The 23,029-nt window shown below is 36.6% G+C and overlaps 1 long non-coding RNA gene across 24 annotated transcripts in view; it reads left to right on the forward strand.

Annotated features, from left to right (window-relative positions):
* LOC129057743 (uncharacterized) overlaps positions 1-23,029 on the forward strand; it is a 388,559-nt gene that overhangs the window by 107,849 nt on the left and 257,681 nt on the right. For 23 of the 24 annotated variants that reach the window (XR_010136346.1, XR_010136330.1, XR_010136333.1 and 20 more), the window contains 3 exons: positions 6,923-7,115; positions 17,669-17,758; positions 22,313-22,579. This is a non-coding gene — a long non-coding RNA (uncharacterized LOC129057743). The remainder of the gene's footprint in view (positions 1-6,922; positions 7,116-17,668; positions 17,759-22,312; positions 22,580-23,029) is intronic. The other variant, XR_010136343.1, reaches the window with a different exon arrangement.

Below are 23,029 nucleotides of genomic sequence, written 5' to 3' on the forward strand. Positions count from 1 at the left end.
CAAACAAAGACAATTTGACTTCCTATTTGAATACCTTTTATTTCTTTCTCTTGCCTGATTTCCCTGGCCAGAACTTCCAATACTATATTGAATAGGAGTGGTAAGAGAAGCATTTTTGTCTTGGGCCACTTTTCAAGGGGAATGCTTCCAGGTTTTGCCCATTCAGTATGATATTAGCTGTGGGTTTGTTATAAATGGCTCTTATAATTTTGAGATATGTTCCTTCAATACCTAGTTTATTGAGAGTTTTTAACAAGAAAAAGTGTTAAATATTATCAAAGACTTTTTCTGCATCTATTGAGATAATCATGTGGTTTTCATCTTTAGTTCCATTTATGAATTGTGTTTATTGATTTGCATATGTTGATCCGGCTTTTGAGATGAAGCTGACTTGATCATGGTGGATAAGAATTTTGATGTGCTGCTGGATTCAGTGTGCCAGTATTTTGCATTAAGATTCATCAGGGATATTGGCCTGAAGTTTTCTTTTTTTGTCGTATATCTGCCAGGTTTTGGTACCAGGATGATGCTGGCCTCATAAAATGAGCTAGGAGGAAGTCTCCTCTTTTCAGTTGTCTGGAATAGCTTCAAAAGTAATGGTACCACCGCCTCTTTGTACCTCTGGTAGAATTCAGCTATAAATCTATCTGGTCTTGGGCTTTTTTTTGGTTGGTAGTCTATTTATTATTGCCTCTATTTCAGGGATATTGGTCTATTCAGGGATTCAACTTTCTGGTTCAGTCTTGGGAGCGTGTATGTGTCCAGAAATTCATCAACTTTGTCTAGATTTCCTAGTGAATTTGCATAGAGGTGTGTACTGTATTATTTGATGGTTGTTTGTATTTCTGTGGGGTCAGTGGTGATATCCCCTTTATCGTTTCTTATTGTGTCTATTTTATTTTTCTCTCCTTTCTTCTTTATTAGTCTAGCTAGCAGTCTATTTTTATTAATTTTTTCAAAAAACCAGCTCCTGGATTTGTTGATTTTTTTGAAGGGTTTTTCGTGTCTCTATCTCCTTCAGTTCCACTCTGATCTTAGTTATTTCTTGTTTTCTGCTAGCTTTGGAGTTTGTTTGCTCCTGGTTCTCTAGTTATTTTAGTTGTGATGGTAGGATGTCGATTTGAGATCTTTCTAGCTTTTTGGTGTTGGCATTTAGTGCTATAAATTTCTCTCTTAGCACTGCTTTAGCTGCAGTCCAGAAATTCTGGTACATTGTCTCTTTGTTCTCAGTTTCAAAGAACTTCCTGCATTCTGCCTTAATTTTATTATTTACCCAGGAGTCATTCAGGAGCAGGTTGTTTAATTTCTGTGTAGTTGTGTGGTTTCGAGTGAGTTTCTTAATCTTCAGTTCTAATTTGTTTGCATTGTAGCCTGAGAGACTGTTCGTTATGATTTCAGTTCTTTCGTGTTTCCTGAGAGTGTTTTGTTTCCAATTATGTGATCAGTTTTAGAGTAAGTGCCATGTGGCACCAAGAAGAATGTATATTCTGTTGCATTTGGTGAAGAGTTCCGTAGATGTCTATTAGGTTCACTTGATCCAGAGCTGAGTTCAAGCCCTAATTATCTTTGTTAATTTTCTGTCTTGATGATCTGTCTAATACTGACATGCGGTGTTAAAGTCTCCCACTATTATTGTGTGGGAGTCTAAGTCTCTTTGTAGATCTCTAAGAACTTTTTTTATGAATCTGGGTGGTCCTGTATTGGAGCATATTGATGCATATATATTTAGGATAGTTAGCTCTTCTTGATGAATTGAACCCTTTACCATTATGTAATGCCCTTCTTTGTCTTTTTTAATCTTTGTTGGTTTAAAGTCTGTTTTGTCAGAAACAAGGATTGCAACACCTGCTTTATTTTGCTTTCCATTTCCTTGGTAAATTTTCCTTCATCCTTTTATTTTGAGCCTGTGTGTCTTTGCACATGAGACGGGTCTCTTGAATACAGGACGTTGGGTCTTGACTATCCAGCTTGCCATTCTGGGGCTTTTAACTGGGGCATTTAGCCCATCTGCATTTAAGATTAATATTGTTATGTATGAATTTGATCATGTCATCATGATACTAGCTGGTTATTTTGCAAATTTGTTAATGTAGTTACTTCATCGTGTCATTGGTCTGTGTACTACAGTGTGTTTTACAGTTGCTGGTAATGGTTTTTCCTTTCCATATTTAGGGTTTCTTTCAGGAGCTCTTGCAAGGCAGGCCTGGTGGTGATGAATTCACTCAGTATCTGCTTGTCTGTAAAGGATTTTATTTCTCTTTCACTTATGAAGCTTAGTTTGGCTGGATATAAAATTCTGGTTTGGAAATTCTTTAAGAATGTTGAATATTGGTCTCCAATCACTTTCAGGTTGTAGGGTTTCCACTGACGGGGCTGCTATTAGTCTGATGGGCTTCCCTTTGTTGGTGACCTGGCCTATCTCTCTGACTGCTCTTAACATTTTTTCCTTCATTTCGACCTTGGAGAATTTGATGATTATGGGTCAGGGGTTGATCTTCTCATGGAGTGTCTTACTGGGGTTCTCTGAATTTCCTGAATTTGAATGTTGGCCTGTCTTGCTAGGTTGAGGAAGTTCTTCTGGATGATATCCTGAAGTATGTTTTCCAACTTGGTTCCATTCTCCCCATTTCTTTCAGATACCCCAATCAGTCATAGGTTCAGCCTTTTTACATAATCCTATAGTTCTCAGAGGTTTTGTTTATTCCTATTCATTCTTTTTTCTCTAATCTTGTCTGCCTGTCTTATTTCAGCAAAGTAGTCTTCAAGCTCTGAGACTCTTCCCTCTGCTTGGTCTATTTGGCTATTGACACTTATAGTGGCATTGTGAAGTTCTCATGTTGTGTTTTTCAGGTCTATCAGGTCATTTATGTTTCTCTCTAAATTGGTTATTCTGGTTAACAGCTCTTGTAATGTTTTATCATGGTTCTTAGCTTCCTTGCATTGGGTTAGAACATATTCCTTTAGCTCAGTGAAGATTGCTATTACACCCCTTCTGAAGCTTACTTCTATCAGTTCATCCATCTCAGCCTCAGTCCAGTTCTGTACCCTTGCTGGAAAAGTGTTCAATCATTTGAAGAAGAGGTACTCTGGCTTTTTGAGTTTTCAGCATTTTTCCATAGATTCTTTCTCATCTTCATAAGCTTGTCTACCTTCAATCTTTGAGGCTGCTGAACTTTGGATGGGGTTTTTATGGGGTCTTTTTGTTGTTGTTGTTGCTTTCTGTTTGTTTTTCTTTTAAAAATAAGAACCTCAGGCCCTTCTTCCATAAGACTGCTGCAGTTTGCTGGGGGTCCACTCCAGACCCTATTCCCCAGGATCCCTGCCACACATGGAGGTGTCACCAGTGGAGGCTGCAGAACAGCAAAGGTGGCTGTCCGCTCCATCCTCTGGGAGCTCCATCCTGGGGGGACCAACCTGATGCCCAGTCTACTGTTTTCTAACCACAATTATTGCTCCCCACTTCCATTGTTTTTTTAATAGAAATCTGTGTTTGGCTTCTTAAAAAATAAATAATATGCCTCTATATCTGTCTGAAATTCTGTAGTGGTTGACTACTGTACCTAAAATAAAACGAAACACTTTTCTGTACCCTACAAGATAATGATCTGACCCATAGCTTCAGCTTCAACCTCAGGTAACACCAATACTCATCTTGCTCTCTCTTCTCCTAATAGCTAGAAATTCATTCTTTCAGTGTTTAAAATATATCTTACTTTTTCTTATTTGAAGTTTTAAAAAATTATTTGCAAATCTTATGTAATTTGCATTTAGTCTTACTCCTTATACTGTTCACACGATGGATCTTTCTTACCCTTTAGATTCACCTTAAATGTTACTTTATCCAGAATGCCTTCCGTGATTGTCCTATGTAAAATGCAATTCCACTCTTTATTTCTAGCCACAGTCTCTTTTTTCTCTCTTTAATGCCACATTTTTAATGTGTATTATTTTTGGCTTTTCTGTGTTTTATCTGTCTCCCTGAATTTAATGTGAACTCCAAGAGGGCAGAGACATTGTGTAGCTTGTACCTCCTTGATTGCACAAATTTTCTATTAATAGCATTAAGTAAATGGATGAATAAACTACATAAATAAATTAAAAAATGGGCTGGGCGTGGTGGCTCATGCCTGTAATCCCAGCACTTTGGGAGGCCGAGGTGGGCAGATCACCTGAGGTCGGGAGTTTGAGACCAGCCTGACCAACATGGAGAAACCCCGTCTTTACTAAAAATGCAAAATTAACTGGGTATGGTGGTGCATGCCTGTAATCCCAGCTACTCAGGAGGCTGTGGCAGGAGAATTGCTTGAACCCGGGATGCAGAGGTTACAGTGAGCCAAGATCCCACCATTGTACTCCAGTCTGGTCAACAAGAGTGAAACTCTGCCTCAAAAAAAAAAAAATTAAAAAATTAATAAATGAAGTTTCTTCATCATTATATTGCTACTCCCACTTCTACATTTCACTTTCCTGAGGGAATCCGTGTTTAAGACTTGGCTATGTGTCTTTGCCTATATTTTCATTTGAGTCATTAGTTTAATAGAAATGCTTTCATGCAATGTTTGACTCCCCCTTTCCACTAATCCATGTCTTATTTATCATTCAATAATTACTTCCATTTCCAACTCTCCCTGAAGACATTTTGATTTGCCCCAGCCCATTTGCATCTTTCTTGTCTTTGAATTTTCATCCCTTGATAATTATACCACCTATAGTCTCACTGAACAAATTACAGCTAGCTACTGATCACCTATGTGCACACAGTCCTGTGTGAGCAATTTGATTATGTTATTTTTATGGCTTCCTCAAAAATGCTAAGATATATTCCATATTTTACACAACAAGAATGCCCATACACAGCTGGTAGTAACATAGAAACAGGATCAGCACTTTGAAAAACAGTTTGGTAGTTTTTTTTAGAAGTTAAACATATACCCATCATGTAATCCAGCCATTCTGCAACTAGTTATTTACCCAAAAGATATGAAAATATACGTCAACACAAGGATTTGATGTGAATTTTCGTAGCATCTTTATTTATAATAACCCCAAACCAGAAATAATTCAAATGGCCATCAATAGATTTACTACCTTAGTTCATTTGGGCTGCTATAACAAAATGATCTTAGACTGGGTAATTTATAAATGATAGAAATTTATTGCTCACATCTCTGGAGGCTGGGAAGTCCAAGATCAAGGCACCACAGATTAAATGCCTATGAGAGCTTTGTCCTGATAGATAGTGCCTTCCTAGTGTCCTCACATGGCAGAAGAGACAAAAAAAAGCTCTCTAGGGCTTCATTTATAAGGCCACTAATCCCAATTATGAGGGCTCTGTTCTTATAAACTAATCACTTTCCAGATGCCCCATGTCCCAACACCACTGCACTAGGGATTAAATTTCAACTTATGGATTTTAGGGGATATATTCAGGCCATACCATTTCATCCCCGCCCTCTCCCCAAAATTCAGGTCCTTCTCACCTGAAAAATGCATTAATTCTATCCCAATAGCCCCAAAAGTCTTAACTCATTTCAATAACAACTCAAATGCTTAAAGTCCAATAGTTTCATCTAAATACTGTCTAAATTGAATGTCAGTGAAACTCAAGTTGGTACCCATCTGGAGGCAAATTCTCTTCTAACTCTGTGTCTGTAAAATAAAACAAGTGATGTGTTTCCAAAATACAATGGAGGGACAGGCATAGGATAGACATTCCCACTCCAAAAGGGAGATACAGGAAATAAGAAAGGGTAATGAGTTGCAAGTAAGCCCAAAGCTCAATAGGGGAAAAAACACTCAATCAAAAAGATTGAGAATAATTGTATTTGACTCCATTTTTTACCTGGGCTGGAGGTTGGGCTGCTAAGGCTTCAGGCAACCCCACCCTCATGGGTACAGCCCTTGCTGCAGGTCTCAGGGGTTGGAGTCCAGCACATGTGGCTCTCAGGTACTAAACTTGCATGCCAGTGGCTCCAACAGGCTGGCGTCTCAGGGTAGCCCCAACCCAATGGCTCCATTTATGGATATGCAAAATGAGCTCTATCTAAAAAATGGAACTCTACTCAGCAATAAAAAGGAATAAAATATGAATACACACAGTTACACTGATTCAACTAAAAAATCATGCTAATTAAATGAAGTCTGATGCAAAAAGTAAGTATTGTAAGACTCTATTAAAATTCTAGAAAATGAAAATTAATCTATGGTTATTAAAAGTAGAACAGTGGCTGCATGGAACTAGGGGTGGAAAAAATGGTAAATTGAAAAGTAGCCCAAGGAAATTTTGGGTGGTGATGGAAACGTTTTTGTTGTGACATTGGTTTCATTGAGTGTATATTTCACTGGTTTTGTGTTTGTATATATCTGTCAAAACTCATCAAATTTTAACCTATAATAGATGCAGTCTATTCTAAATAAATTATATGTCAATAAATTTGTTCAAAATAAACCCTGAAGCTTTAAGAGTCTGAGTATATTGATTAAGCTTTCATAGCTTCAGAACAGACTTAGAACCACAAATCTTATATTCTTGGCTACTTTAAAGTGCTACATTGAAATTATTGATTATTATATGATATCATGATAATTTTTCATTGACATTTTCTACAACTGGTTGACATAAGAAGATCTAAACTAAACTGCAAACTTTTTCAAATAATGTGAACATGAATCATATTCATATACCAGGAGCAACATACATCATGTCAAATGCATGGTATGTTTGTGTGTGTAGGTGTGTGTAGGTGTGTGTATGCACATTTGATATGGATAAGTTAATTGATTACTTACCTATATACTTGACTAATTTTTTTATGAGTGTGGCTAATTATATTTTTCAAATATGGTTGCAATAATATCTTCCATTCAACCTGTGACCTTTATTAAGACTTGACTTAATTTCCTTCCTCTGTAATCTGGATAGGTTTGCAACAGTTTCAACCAACAGTCCCATGTGATCCAATGGAACTTCCAAGGCTTCATCGTAAGAGACAATGCAGCTTCTTCTTTGTCTCCTGAAATATTCCCACTTGGGGTTTCAGGCTTCCCTGTAAGAAGTTCATCAGCACTGAGGCTGCTGTGCTATGAAGAAGCCAAGCAATAGAGAAAGGCCACATGTAAGCACACTGGTTGGGATTCTCATTATTCGGTTCATCCCAAGCCAGGCACCAATCAGCTGGCAGGTGATTTTAGTCACAGGTGTGAGTCATATCCACCATTGTGGCTTCCTATCTGATACCCTAGACAATTTGGGCCAGAGATCAACCATTCTCGCTGAGCCCTGTACTAGTTCCTGTCTGTTATTTACTGTATGTTTGTCCTCCCAAGATTCATATGTTGAAATCATATGGAATATGTGTATGTATAGCATTAGGAAGTGGGGCCTTTGGATGGTAATTTTTCATGAGGGTGGAGCCTTCTTGTGAGATTAGTGACCCTATAAGAGAAAAACAAGAGTTTGCCTCCTCCCTCTTGTCTGTGTGTTGTGAAGATGCAATGAGAAGACGACCATCTGCAAACCACGAAGCAGGCCCTCATCAGACACTGAATATACTAGTTCCCTGCTTCCAGAGCTATGAGAAATTAATTTCTGCCATTTAAGCTACTGAGTCTATAGTATTCTGTTATAGCAATCCAAACTAAGACACTGTCCCACCAAATCTGTGACCATAACAAAATAATCAGTTTAAGCTACCAAGTTTATTATTATAAAGTATTACTAACTAGAAGATGAATTTTGTCCCACAAGTGGGGTTCTGCTGTTGTAAAAATCTTAAAGCATATGGTATTTGCTGTAGAACTGGACAGCTGGTATAAGCTGAAAAGCCCTTTAATGTAGGTTATGAAAGTCAGTATGTTAATTAAAACAAAAAGAGATTTGATGAGATTATTCATAGTCTGGAAGGCTTCAGGTAGGCTGGTGGTTAAGGCTGTAAAGACAGAGAAGAAATTGTTATTAAAGAGTGGAGAATAAAATGACCCTTGCTCTGTAGTAGAAGAAATTTTAGTAACACTGTCATATGTGTTGATGTGAAAAAAATATATTATTTATCTAATTAACTGATGGATTTGGCTAAGAAAAATTTCAGGCAGATTTTGAAAGTACCCTTTGATTTCTTTTATCTGTGTATAAGGAGATATGGTGAGAGAAGAGTGAGAAAAAAAGAAAGAAAAAGCTATTTGTATTTTCAAGCAAAGTTTCAGGAAAATATAAAGAAGCCAGGACTTGCTGGGTTCAAAACAAAATTGTTTCTCATTCCCTGTCTCTTTCATTCAGCAAAAAAACTTTTTTCAAAGAAAGAATCCTAGAGAAAAATAAAATCCAGCATACTATCAGAAATACTTCTTAGGATAAAGATGAAGCCAAAGGTGTAACTTTAAAACTGTCCGTGAAAACCTCAGAAAAATTTAAGGAGATGCTTCATCAGCCTTTCAGATAAACAAACAGCCTTCTAAGGATCTTAAGGACATCTCTTGCATAGCCTCTTTGTTAAACGATAGGTTTTTAAGAGATCTTAAAAGCACTGTTATCACAGCAATCTCATGGGAAGCCCAAGGTAAGAGAACAGCTGATCTTTAAGAGAGTTGGGGACATGTCTTTTATTTGATGGATTCATACATTGAAACATAGAACATCCACAGTGTTTTTAGTGGCATTTTATCAGTTTGGAGCAAAAGAGACAATGACAGTACGAAATGTGAAGTGGACTTTCAAAACACCCTCCTCTCCAACTTTTTACAGGCAGGTAGGATGCAGGGAAGTCTATTTAATTGCAAACACAGGCCATTTCTTATGGAAAAAATAGCTTGACCCAGAGGATAAAACAAGAGTCCTCAGAGGGTGAAACCAAAACTTCAAGATATAGAACCAAGAGTTAGAGCCATATCTTCATGACAGTGAGACTGTACCTGAATCAAGGAACAGACAACCTGTGCCCAGCTGAACTTCAGAACTACTTTGAACAGGTGACTGCTGTGTGCATCCCATGGAGTGCCTGTAGCAATTATCTAGGCTTGTACCACCATTGTATTTTAAGTGGGAAACAGATAAGAATTTTTCTTTTGAGTTCACAGTTCTTTAAATTGAGAGATATAATGTTAAAAGTGCCACACCTCAGAAGGCTTATTATATTTTGACCCAATTTAAATGATAAGATCCTGGATTGAGAGTAAATATTGAAATAGGATGAGACTTGGGGTCTTGAAGGAAGGATGTCAAAAATAAACACATCCAGACATTTGTTAAAGTAGTTAAACAATTTTACTCAGTAACTACTGACAGTAGAGGAAAGAGCTGAGTTCCATTCCATTCTGATTTGTGCAAAGTTAACTATGTGTTTTGAAGGGATAATGAGGAAATATGGAGAAGGTACAAATGGGAGCTCAGGTAAAAACTGTAGAGGGTTGGTCAGTGTAAATAGGACGTGTGTCTGCTATCTGGCACTCACTGTGCAAATTAGGATTCCATCCTCTCACACAGACTGGGAGACAGAGATCTTATTCTTCTTGACAATTACATTCCAAAGCAATGGATTTCAGGTTTTTTAGAAAGACATTCTGGGGTTGTAGGAGCTATTTATATATATCAAAGAGGCTGAGAAGAGATCCACAAATATAAACCCTTTTAAATAAATGCTCTAAAAAAGGGAGGTCAGGGGCCTTTTATCAGGTTCTGTCTGGAACAAACTTTAAGTTATGCCTGGGTTGAATTTTCTTGGGCAGACATTGTAATGATGGGCTGGAGTCACCCTAGGAACACAGTACCTTATGTTGCTAGAAGTCACGCTGGGGTTTGGTCATCTCTTAGTCCAGAGGTTTGGATGGTATGTTAGTCCATTCTCACACTGCTATAAGAACATACCTGAGACTGGGTAATTTATAAAGGAAACAATGTTAATTGACTCAGAGTTCCACAAGGCTGAGGAAGCCTCAGGAAACTTACAATCATGACAGAAGGGGAAGCAAACACATTCTTCTTCACATAGCAGGATAAGAAAGAAGTGCAGAGTGAAAGGGGGAACAGCCCCTTATAAAACCATTAGGTCTCATGAGAACTCACTGACTATCATGAGAACAGCATGCGGGAACTGCCCCCAGCATCTAATTACCTCCCATAAAGTCTCTCCAGCAACACATGGGAATTACAATTCAGATTACAATTCAAGATGAGATTTGGGTGGGGACACAGCCAAACCATATCATTTTGCCCCTGGCCCCTCCAAAATCTCATGTTCTTACATTTCAAAACACAATCATGCCCTTTCAACAGTCCCCCAAGTCTTAACTCATTTCAGCATTAACCCAAAAGTCCTAATCCAAAGTCTCATCTGAGACAGGGCAAGTCCATTCCACTTATGAGCTGGTAAAATTAAAAGCAAGTTAGTTATTTCCTAGATATAATGGTAGTACAGGAATTGAGTAAATATACCCATTCCAAATGGGAGAAATTGGTTAATACAGAAGGGCTACAGGCTCCATGAAAGTCCAAAATCCAACAGAGCAGTCAAATCTTAAAGCTCCAAAATGATTTCCATTGACTCCATGTCGTCTCACATCCAGGTCACATGGATACAAGAGGTGGCTTCCATAGCTTTGGGCAGCTCTGCCCTGTGGTTTTGCAGGGTACAGCCCCGCTTCCAGCTGCTTTCATGGGCTGACATTGAATGTCTATGGCTTTTCCAGGTGCATGATGCAAACTTTCAGTGGATCTACCATTCTGGGGTCTGGAGGATGGTGGCCATCTTCTCACAGCTCTACCAGGCAGTGGCCCAGTAGGGACTCTGTGTGAGGGCTCCAACCCCATATTTCCCTTCTGCACTGCCCTAGCAGAGGTTCCAGATGAGGGCTCCACACCTGCAGCAAACTTCTGCCTGGACATCCAGGTGTCTCCATACATCTCCTGAAATCTAGGTGGAGGTTCCCAAACCTCAATTCTGGTCTTCTGTGCACCTACAGACTCATCACCACGTGAAAATTGCCAAGGCTTGGGACTTGCACCCTCTGAAACCATGGCCTGAGGTGTTCTTTGGCCCTTTTAGCTATGGCTGAAGCTGAAGGAGCTGGGACACAGGGCACCAAGTCCTGTGTCTGCACACAGCAGGGGGACCCTGGTTCCAGCCCAGGGAACCATTTTTTCCTCCTAGGCCTCCAGGCCTGTGATGGGAGGGGCTGCCTGGAGCCTGATGTGGGGGGTTGACATTCCCTGGAGACATGTTCTGTATTGTCTTGTTGATTAACATTGGGCTTCTTGTTACTTGTGCAAATTTCTGAAGCAGGCTTGAACCCTGGGAAATGCTCTGGTTCCTCTTGAGTGCTTTGCTGCTTAGAAATATCTTCTGCCAGATGTCCTAAATAATCTCTCTCAAGTTCAAAGTTCCACAGATCTCTAGGGCAGGGGCAAAATACTGTCAGTTTCTTTGCTAAAGCATAGCAAAAACCATCTTTATTCCAGTTCCCAACAAGTTCCTCATCTCCATCTGAGACCACCTCAGCCTGGACTTAATTGTCCATATCACTATCAACATTTTGGTCAAAGCCATTCAACAAGTCTCTAGGAAGTTCCAAACTTTCCCATATTTTCCTGTCTTCTGAGCCCTCCAAGTCTCTAGGAATTTCCAAACTTCCTCACATTTTCCTGTCTTCTTCTAAGCCCTCCAAACTGTTCCAACCTCTGCCTGTTACCCAGATCCAAAGTTGCTTCCATATTTTTGGGTATCCTTATAGAAGTACTCTACTCTCTGTAGTACTGATTTAATGTCTTAGTCCATTCTCGCACTGCTATAAGGACATACCCAAGACTGGGTAATTTATAAAAGCAAGATGTTTAATTGACTCATAGTTCTGCATGGCTGGGGAGGTCTCACTTACAATCATGGTGGAAAGAGAAGCAAACATATCCTTCTTCACCTGGTGGCAGGAGAGACAAGTTCAGAGCAAAAGGGGAAAAAGCTCCTTATAAAATCATCAGATCTCATGAAAACTCACTCACTATCATGAGAACAGCATGGGAGGACCTCCCCCCCCATGATCTAATCACCTCCCACCAGGTCCCTCCCCCAACATGTGGGGATTACAATTTGGATTACAATTCAAGATGGAATTTGGGTGGGGACACAGCCAAACCATATAAGATGGAGTCATTATGTGTGGAGAGTTTTACAGCTTTCAGAGGGTGAGTATATTTTCCATGTGAAAATAATATAAATAATGTATGGCCAGAGGTCAGACAATGGCAATTTTAAAACATAGTCTGTAAATTCTTTGATACTCTACTAACAAGAAAGAGATATAATTGACCTTCTCTTAAATCTGAGTAAACTTGTGACTGAGCAATGGAGTATAGCAGAAGTGATGCTATGGACTTCCATGCCCAGCTCATAATAGTCTTCGTTCACTGAAGACATCACACTTGGCTGTCTAAGCTTCCACATAAGAAGAATATAGCCATAATTTACAGGAGAATGGAGGACAAAATAGATTAAAGACTATAAGATGATTGTTAGGCACCACTAAGGGACCACTTGAGGTACAGGTCACTCAACAAATATTGGTAGAATAAATTAAAGGTGATTGAATAAATGAATTAATGAATGGGGTCACTTCATAGTGGATAATCTTATCTTTAAATTTGAATAGAAGTTCGTTGAGAATAAAAAGAAATTTAAATAATTAATGATAAATTCCTAAATAGCACATTAGTTATGTAATGGCCATTTTAGAAATTTAGGTAATTCTAAAACTATTTAAAATTTTCATACTGAAAAGGAAAAAAGTCATTTTGCTGTGAACAGAAGAGAATGATTTTTGAATCAAGATCATCATCATTCTATAAATATTTGTTTTATGAATGAATAACTCACTTTTATTTAATAGGCACTATGAGTTAAGCCTTGTAAGAAGAGCATTTTCATGCATCATACACCTAAATGATAGATACTATTTAAAAATCTATTACATAATTAAGAAAATGAAGTTAGAAAAAGTGTATTCATTTGTCCAAGAAAAAGGATTAGGGTTTAAGACGGCTTTTAGTAAGACTTAAAAATTGCTTTATTTCTAAACTCTCAGCATTCTGCTTTTTTCTTTTTTTTCCGAGACAGAGTCTCACTCTGTTGCCCAGGCTGGAGTGCAGTGGTGCGATCTCAGTTCACTGCAACCTCTACCTCCTGAGTTCAAGCAATTCTTCTGCCTCGGCCTCCTGAGTAGCTAGAATTACAGGTGCATGCCATCAGACCCAGCTAATTTTTTTTTTTTTTGTATTTATAGTAGAGATGGGGTTTTACCATGTGGGTCAGGCTGGTCTTGAACTCCTGACCTCATGATCCGCCCACCTTGGCCTCCCAAAGTGCTGGGATTACAGGCGTGAGCCACCGCACTTGGCCAGCATTCTTCTTTTTAAGTATAGCAGTTATTTTAGCAATGGATAAGCTTTACTTTGAAAACTTATATCCTAAAAAGACAGCAACTTGTTTGGAATTCACTTTCCTCAGATAGTTGCACAGCTTACTCCTGCGTCACCTTCAAGCCTGCTGAAATATAACCTTCCCAATGGAATCTTCCTTGAACATTCCATTTTAATTGTACCACTCATTCTTGCATTCTCATTCTCCCTTACCCTCATCTAATTTTTTTTTCCATAGCACCGACCATCTTTTAACATACTATATAATTTACTTACTTGTATTTATTGTGTAGCTCACTGCTCTGAAATGTAAAGTGTCCAAAGTCAAACATTTCTCTTTTATTCACGAATGTAAAACGGGACTAGAATAGTGCCTGGCACACAGCAACATGCATGTTGGGTACATATTTACTGAATGATGAATGCATGCATTGACTACAGTGTATGCTTTGACTGTTATGGTGAACAGAAAGACAAAAACCTCATTCATAAAGAATTTTCCCTTCAGCAGGAAAACACTGAGTAGAGGTTTTGCCATAAGTTGCAGTAGGTTAATTCAGCTCAGCCAGCTGTTTCTCCCTACTCTTAGGATTAGTAGTTATTATTTCGTTTATCATCCACTTTGTCTAATGTTCTTGTTTCTGAGGTCTCATTTTTTTACTCTTGTCTACTCCATAATATCTTTAAAAAATATTACATAGTTACATTTAAAAGGAAAATCTCTCAATGAAGACAAAGTATACAATAGGGTTACCTTTTAGGGTTCTTTCTTTCACCCTCTCTGCACTGTTGTCAAGGCTTCTTGACATCTTGTAACATCTAGTGTAATTTAAATCTCCATTTATAGAGCCAGTCCTTGTTCTCAGGGCGCTCATCTACCTTCAAGCGCCATCGGAACTTACTGGGCCTATGTTTTATCTTGGAAAGTTTGTCTGTCCTCCCTTCCCCATTATTACTGTTACAATAATTTCTAGTGAGTGGAATTATTTCCAGCTCGCAGCTATCACCCTCAAACAGCAAGAAGCAATGCAATAATATAGAAAATTAGATGTGATTGGTTTACTCCACATATATAAATACTTATTTCCTTTTGAAACAAAATGCTAATATGAACATTTCAGAGTATATCAAGTTAGTATAAGAGAATAGCCACTTGGGAAGATAAAACTGGAGATGGAGATCAGCTAGACTAAGACAGTATTTAATGAACCGCAAGTAATGTTTTCAGTATAAATTATAATCTCAGCTTTTGCAAAACCTTTGAAAATAAAAAAACTGCTAAGAGTGAAGTTGCATTAGGCAAGCAGAATGCCATATGCATTCTGATTCCTTCTCTATCTCTTACACACACACACACACACACACACACGCAAACACAAAGGCAAACACAGCACACATACACATACAATAACAAGATTACAGAATAAATTTTTTCTTTACTCTTTAGAATTAAAAAAAAATGAATCCCTTTAACTGGTCAGGAGAGTGCAGACTGTCAGATAAAGAGATAGTTAACTCAGATCCTGGGAAGTACTTTTGGTTGATGGTACAGTTTAACAATTAGGTATCTTATTCATACTTAATTGTATCATATTTAATTATTGTATTTCTATCTAATTACTTTATTGTTTATCTTACATTTTCTAATTTTGTTTTTTTATTCACTGTGATACTATTTAATAAAAGTGCTGTTATGCACTTTTATTTCTTTTTTTATAATATATACTGCATTTATTTTATACACTTTCAAAATATATGGCTAAAGGTGACTTTACTCACCTTCATTTTCAGATTCCCTTTAGCTTATCTTCTCCAAATACAAATAATAAAGTTTCCTTTATTAACTTATGAAAAACAAAATAAGAAGCAAATAAAAATATCTATAATGTTTGAATGGGACGTGCTCAATTTCTGAAGTATTTCAAACCCAAGATAGTAAATTGAGAGAAATAATGAATCTACTCATAGATCAATAATTTAAAAACTTGAAAAAGAAAAAAGTCCCAATGGCATAACACTTGGTAATATTTAACCACTATTGACAACAAATATTCATTTTTAAAATACAAATATATTACTTCTATAAAGTGACAAAGTTAATCTATGTTAAATTAAGAATCAATTTTGTACTTGTAGGTGAAAATCCTAGGTACTCCTTTTGGAAACAGATACAAAAAAATCATTTCTAGTCTTATCATTCTTATTTAATTATTTAAAAAATTTAAATTGTTAGAATAAGACATGGGAAAACCAATGAGAATAAATATTCAAAGAAGAATTCAAATAATACAATATAGCAAATTAATATAAAAGAATAAGCTAAAATGTATTGGGTCTAGCATAAATTTAGCATATTAGAAGGTTTAAAGATACGTACCTCAAAGCAATAATTTGCTAGGAAAAGAAATAAGAACACTGATATTTCATTCACATTAGTAACAAAAATGTAAAATACATAAAAGTAGCTTTAATAAGAGCTGGATGAGAACTCTATACATAAAACTGTAAAATAAAATTGCAAGTAAACCATGATCCAAATTACTGGAGCAGTCATGTTATTTAATGTAAAAATGGAGAATATCTTTGTATTTTGCCTGAAATCCTTTATGAACTTATGAGGCTGAGAACTCTTAAGAATTGCATGTAATTATGATGATCAGTTCCCTAGTTTTTGTTCTGTTTTCTTTAAGACTTTGTATTATTCGCAAGTTAGACACCCACAGTCTTTTCTCCATGACCTGTTTGTCATTTTCCTTTCCTCTTTCTATTGTTTTTCTGCATTTCTTATTGTACATTTTAATAATTTCAACGATTATTTTAATTTTACTTTTGCATATTTTTCATTTGTAAAGATGTATTCATTGCCTTCTCTTGTTTAATGCCAAAGCCCTCCTTTGTTTCTTTAAAATAGATTTCATAGGATCTCTTTTCTTTTTGTATACAGTGTGAAAAATCTTTTCAAGTCAAGTTTAGCTCTGATTGTTCTTGAATTGTTATTCTTTTGTGCTGCAAAATGTTTTCTTGTTTCCAAATTCATTTGAAGTCTGAATTTGCACAGATATCCTTGGTTATATTCTGTTATTTTGTAATGTTTTTGCTTGTTTGCATCAGGTGATGCTGACACTAATATAGTTCAATGTTGGTAGGCTGCTGATATTTTGGAAATCCTTTATTATCTTTGCCAGATTTTCCTAAATCTTATTCTAACCAAGGTAGCAGCTCAGTTGGCAGGGAGTTCAAGCCCACTGCTAAGAACGTCACTCAGGCTAGAGACATAGTACCTACTAATGACAAATTCACCATTAGATTTATCAGGGGATAGTTGGACAATGTAGTGCAAAATGAAGATCCTAGCTAAGAAGTTGGTCATAAATAATTCATTAACTAGATATACTTAAAAAATTTATGCAAGTTAAAATTCAGGAATATTTGAATGATAATAGCAGCAGAGAAAATTCAGTGACAATTGTTTTGTTTAAAAAGATGAAGTCATATAAAAAGGAAAAATAAGAGAGATAGAAAGAATAAGATTAAAACATAAGGTTTAGAGGAGCCTAACAAACTGAGCAGAATGTACAAATAATAGCAAAACAGAAAATCAGTTACCAAATCTGATGAATATAAAAATAGAAATCTCAGATATGAAAAACAAATATGACTTTGAATGCAGGGATGGTACCAGGAGAGTACTAGCATACCAATTAAGAAAACAATGTCTTTCTGGAATGTGATAAAAATGAGATACCTAAACCCAAATCATTTTAAAGAAGAGATAAGAGATTGTGACGCTGCCTTGTGCATTATCACAGCATACTCACAATATAATTTCAAGATAATATTTTTTAAAGAAAATATCCAATAACTAGTGGGTAGTATACAAAAGCCTACCAACAAGGAATCCTAATGAGGACATGACTGTTTAATTTCATCAAAATCATTATCATTTTTGCCCTAATGAATTACTGTACTCAGCTCAGATGGTTCCTGCAAAAATAGAAGGAAACAGATAAAGAGAAACAAAGTAAGCCTACTTTTGTAGAAACCAATTAATGAACAATGTAAATAAGTAAAGTGAGCAAATAGATAAGTTAATAGATATTAAAGCTCTCTAAGCTGCCTGTCATTCAGGTACAATTATAGGGTGTACCATAGTTAGATGATGTTGCCTTCAACTTGTTGTAGTAAAACTTTTTAATATATTTCTTCTCATACCATCATTACCTAAGCTTTCATAGCACCACGACTGATACCATTTTTTGTTTTCTCCAGGATTTTTAATTTTTTAAAATAATCACTTGTTCTTATCTCCATGAGTACCTTCAAGAAATGGCTGAGAGAAGAGAAAGATCCCCTAAAATGGTAATTATGCCCATTTGTCCTTAACCTGTGAAAGTATTTCATTATAATCTGTTTTACTCACTAATAAACTCAATAATAAAATGAGTATAGAAGAAAAATGCCCTTGGGTTGGGTGGTTGCATGCCATCTGGAGAATGCAATGTAGAGGACTAATGTTTTTGTGAAATTTGTACAACGTGGCTATAATGGTATTTCCTTTTCTTTCTGTTCTATGCATATTCAATTATTAAAATCATTCTCAAACCATTTAATAAGTTGGTTGTTACAAGTGACACCAATTCAAAATCCTAGGCATCACTTGAAATAGCGCTGAACAAGTCCTAGCGATGATATAGTGGGCTATACATAAAAGGAAGTTAGATGTCCTAGCTACATGACCTAGGTTCCCTGGTGTCTGATATAGTCTGCGCCATGCATGCATTCAACTCATGCTATGGGACAACTTTTTAAAACCTAAAGGAGAATATGAGCAAGGGTGCAGGCGGGGATTACAATGTGCTACTGCTCAGGGAAGAAGATTTTTATCAACGTTAACATAGTTTGGGGGGGCACAAAGCCCCATTGCTTTCCAAATATCTCTTCCTCCTTTTTGCTGATGACTTAAATTCCAACATTAAGAGCTTCACTGACTCTTTAATCTTGATTGAACATGATTTGGAATTTTAATTTTGTTTTGAATAGTAGCCTTTGGCTTCCAACACAATTCCAATGGCATTCAATTTCAAACCCATTCCTGATTTTTTTTTTTTTGACTTTACTCCTTTCATTTAGGTACTGTGATTTTTATATTGCTTTTTCTTTTATACATATTTGTTTAGGCTACCATATCATACTTGGGTGGATGATGTTCTCATTTTTTGTATGCTTTTCTTCCTTCTTTTTCCTCACAAAATGGGTCCACTAGACACAAACCTTAATTTTAGTAAATTATTATCAAAAAATAATACACACCCACATACTCATTTTCCAAAACTACTTAATTTAGTGGCATAAGATTAGGTTCAATCATTTTAGGAAATAGTTTCAACATTTATGAGGTTCTGTAACTGTAATTGAACTATCTAATTTTTAGCTTATAATTGGTTTGAAGTTTTTAGCATTTAGTTTCAAAATAACATCGGTTTTGGTAGGCTCTTTGGATTTTATAAATCTTATTATACTGTTGGATTAAAGAGTTTTCAAGTTGGCATATTATGTACTTCCCAGAGTGAGTGGATTCTTTTTTTTTTTCCTAAAAGGGAAAGGGAAGGACAATTTGAAGGCATTAAGTTCTTAATGGGTGAAAAGGAAGCACATTAAGGAGTGAAGGGGGCATAGAAAACTGAGGTTGAGAAAACTGAGGGAGAGCAAATGGAATGGGCTTCCCATTTATGTAGAACCCCAAGACACCTTAGAATCATCACATCTGAATCTAATTCCCTCTCTTGAAAATTCCTCTACTTCCCTTCTTGGTTTAATCCTCATTATTCTATTTTTTTTGTTTGTTTTTAATTATTGTGGATACATAGTAGTTGCACTTATTTATGGAATTCATGAGATATTTTGAGATAAGCTAACAATGCATAATGGTCAACTTAGGGTAATTGGAATATTCATTGCTTCAAGCATTTACCATTTCTTTGTGTTAGGAACATTTCAATTCTACTCTTTTTGTTATTTTGAGATATACAATAAATTACTTTTAACCATAGTCACTCTGCTTTGCTGCCAAACACTAGATCTTATTCCTTCTATCTAATTGTATGTTTGTACCCATTAACTATACCCTCTTTATCCACCCTCCCTACTTCCCTTCCCAATCTCTGGTAGCCATCATTCTACTCTCTAACTCCATGAGGTCAATTATCCTTTAGCTCCCACATATGAATGAGAACATGTGATATTTGACTTTCTGTGACTGTCCTATTTCACTTAATGTAATATCCTCCAGTTCTATCCATATTGTTGCAAATGAAAAAATTTCAGTTTTATGGCTTAGTAGTATTCTGTGGTGATACACAAAAGACACCATATTTTCTAAATCTATTCATTTGTTGATGGTCACAGGTTGATTCCATGTCTTTGCTATTATGAATAGTGCTGCAGTAAACATGGGAGTACAGATTTTTTTTGAGGTACTGATTTTTTTTTTTGGGTATATACCCAGCAATGAGATTGCTGGATCATATGGTAGATTTATTTTTAGATTTTTTGATGAACCTTCATACTGTTTTCCATAGTGGCTGTACTAATTTACATTTCCACCAATAGAGTATGAGGGTTCCCCTTTTTCTGCATCCTCATCAGCATCCATTATTATGTCTTTTTTATTTTTATTTTTTTTTTTTGAGACAGGGTCTCGTTCTGTTTCCCAGGCTGGAGTGCAGTGGTGTGATCACAGCTCACTGCAGCCTTGACCTCCTGAGCTCAAGCAATCAATCCACCCATTTCAGCCTTTCAAGTAGCTGAGACTACAAGTGTATGCCGCCATGTCTGGCTAATTAAGAGAATTTTTTCTGTAAAGACAGGGTCTTACTATGTTGTCCAGGCTGATCTCAAACTCCTGGGCTCAAGTGATTCTCCTGCCTCGGCCTCCCAAAGTGCTAAGATTATAGGAGTGAGCCACTGTGCCCAGCCTGTTGCCTATCTTTATTCTAGCAGATCGGGTTTAAATGTGACATCTTGTATCAAATCTTCCTTGACTCCCCTTTCTCCTCCAAACAGGTCAATCTTTCACCGCATGCATTGGATCTGATTGATTGCAGTACAACATTGTCAGAACTTACTGCCATAGAGATGATGCTGCACTTTATTCAGCTGTGCATGTTTTTACTTCTCTGACTTAAGGAGGATGGGGAAGGAACTAAAACACATTGAGCACTCATTACCTGTCAGGCAACACAATGATGAACATTGCATATTGCTCTTACACAAGCCTTGTGAATTAAGTTAGGGACTTCCATTAGATTTTATACCACCCTGCATTTACTTTATAATCATTTATAAAAATACATTAATTTGGAGATTATTTTCAGTCAATCTTCTCTGCTAAACTCTGGGAGAGCATGCACTGTGTTTTGGTTACCTTCCTAGTGTCCAGCACTAGGGCTAGTACCTAAAAACTAATCAATAAATATCTGTTGAATGAATTAGTGAATCAATAAAAATGTATTTTATGCCTATTTTATAAATGGGGAAACCCAGTCTCAATAAAAGTAAATAATTCAAGGTCACTTAGCGAGTAGGGGCAAACTATGACCAAGCTGACAACTATTGATCCCCATTCCTGTCAAATTTCAACCAGACTTCCTGGCATTCAACAACACAGGCTGAGGGATATACAGGAAGTTCTTGAAACAGAGCAGAATGAAGTCAAATATTTGTCATCCATTTAAGTTACATCAGAAACACATTACTCCATCATTCGCGTTTTTCATTCAGCAAATACTTATGCATATAACTTCCTACTCTTGTTATACTGACTCTGATTCCATCAGCTACCATTGGCCTAGGCATTCAGCATGACCTTGCAATTACAACAGGCATCTCTTTAAACCCCCATGTTTAGAAACCATTGATTTCATCTTGACATTTATTCTCCCGATTTTCCATGAAAGGTAATGTTGATTTTTCTATGTGTTTACCAAAAACTGCATTTCCAGAATTTCCTTAAATGTAGATGTGGTCCTGAGACCAAGTTGTGTAAGATATACATAAAATTGTTACATGAGACTTCTGGGAGGTCCCCTTAGAAGGAGATGATGTGCTGTTCTTTCTCTCTTTGTCTGTACTGCTGTGGATGTGGTCTTGAGCTCTGGTGTCCATCTTGGATCTGAGGACAAATGCCAAAGTCTAGTGCACCACTGGAGTCAGTTTAAGTACATACTGCCAAGTATGCTCATCCCGGATTACTTCTTATCTTCTTTTATTTAAGAGAAAAATCAGTGACATCTTGTGTAAGCATTGTTTTCTGGGACTGCTTTACTTGCAGCCAAATGTAACCCTAACTGATACCCATCCTAAGAGAAATAAAGATACCTAAACATTAGTAAGTCTTCTGGCTTCAGGAGATAGCAAAAGAGAAATCTCGTATGTCTATAAAATAAGCCTTTCAAATGGACAAGTAATTTTAAGGAAAGATTAGCTACAGATATATTCCATAAAATAAAAAGGTCCAAAAAATAAAAATAATATAGTCATAAAAGTTCAGCCAAAACAAATTTGAAACATGAAACATTTTCATTTCTATTTAAGATCATTGATTCCATCTTTCAGTGTAGCATAAATTATGCATTATGAAAATTACCTCATAAATAAATATAAAAATAGTTAAGAAAAAACAAATTTAAAAAATCAAACTGAAAGTACAGTATAGGAAATCCTATTAGAGGATTCTAAGGCAATATGGAGTAAAATATTTTTGAAAATGCAAAGGAGAATGTAACCTTTGATTTTAAAGAACAATATCATGTGATTATGAATGTTCTCCTGCATAAAATTAGCATATTGTCTTGAAGGGATCAAGGAGATTAACAGTTGGATTGTATTTATATTTTCCACTCTTACTGCTTCCAGTTCAAAAGACTACGATACTACTGAGCCTGCCCCAGAAGAAATGATCACACCATCACAATTGTCTGCCTCATAAGTTGCATCCTGGGGCAGGCCGAAGCATTTGGGGCAAATTCTGCCATTGCTGTCTTTTGAGGGAAACTTCCATCAGAGCTAAACCATAAATGGTGATATCATAAAGAAACTGCATCTCTTAAATCTGGTTGCCTGCACTGTGAAGATTTCAGAAGCTATGCACCTACTTACCTTTAGCTGCCTCCAGATTCTTAGGTAGGTAAACGTGCTTCTTCCTCAATGTCATCTGACTCTTGTTCATACTTCATGTCTACTTTAATAGTTCAGAATATATGCAACATCTAACCTTGATGGTTCTCCTTGCCAAATTGTTTTCTTATAGTGTTTTTTTTCCTGAAAATATTAACTTAGTTGATTGAAAATACATTTATCAAGGGCCTACTGTATCCCAGGTGCTATACTAGGCACTAGTTAGGATCTTTCAGGTCTGTACAGTCTCAGCAACCCTGGGAAGGAATTCAATCTTTGGTCCTGTCTTAAAGAACAGTTTATACAGTGTTCAACACCCTTCTTCTTAATATTTTTTTTGGGGAATTACATTTAAGTAATGAGAGCCTCTGTTGCACCATTGGATAGATGAGAGAATATTTGTCCATGTCCATAACCCTTTCAGGGAATATTCTCATGAAAAAAAAAGAATCAGGA

This window comes from Pongo abelii, chromosome 12 (genome assembly GCF_028885655.2).
Source record: "Pongo abelii isolate AG06213 chromosome 12, NHGRI_mPonAbe1-v2.0_pri, whole genome shotgun sequence".
In the NCBI taxonomy this organism is placed as follows: Eukaryota; Metazoa; Chordata; class Mammalia; order Primates; family Hominidae; genus Pongo; species Pongo abelii.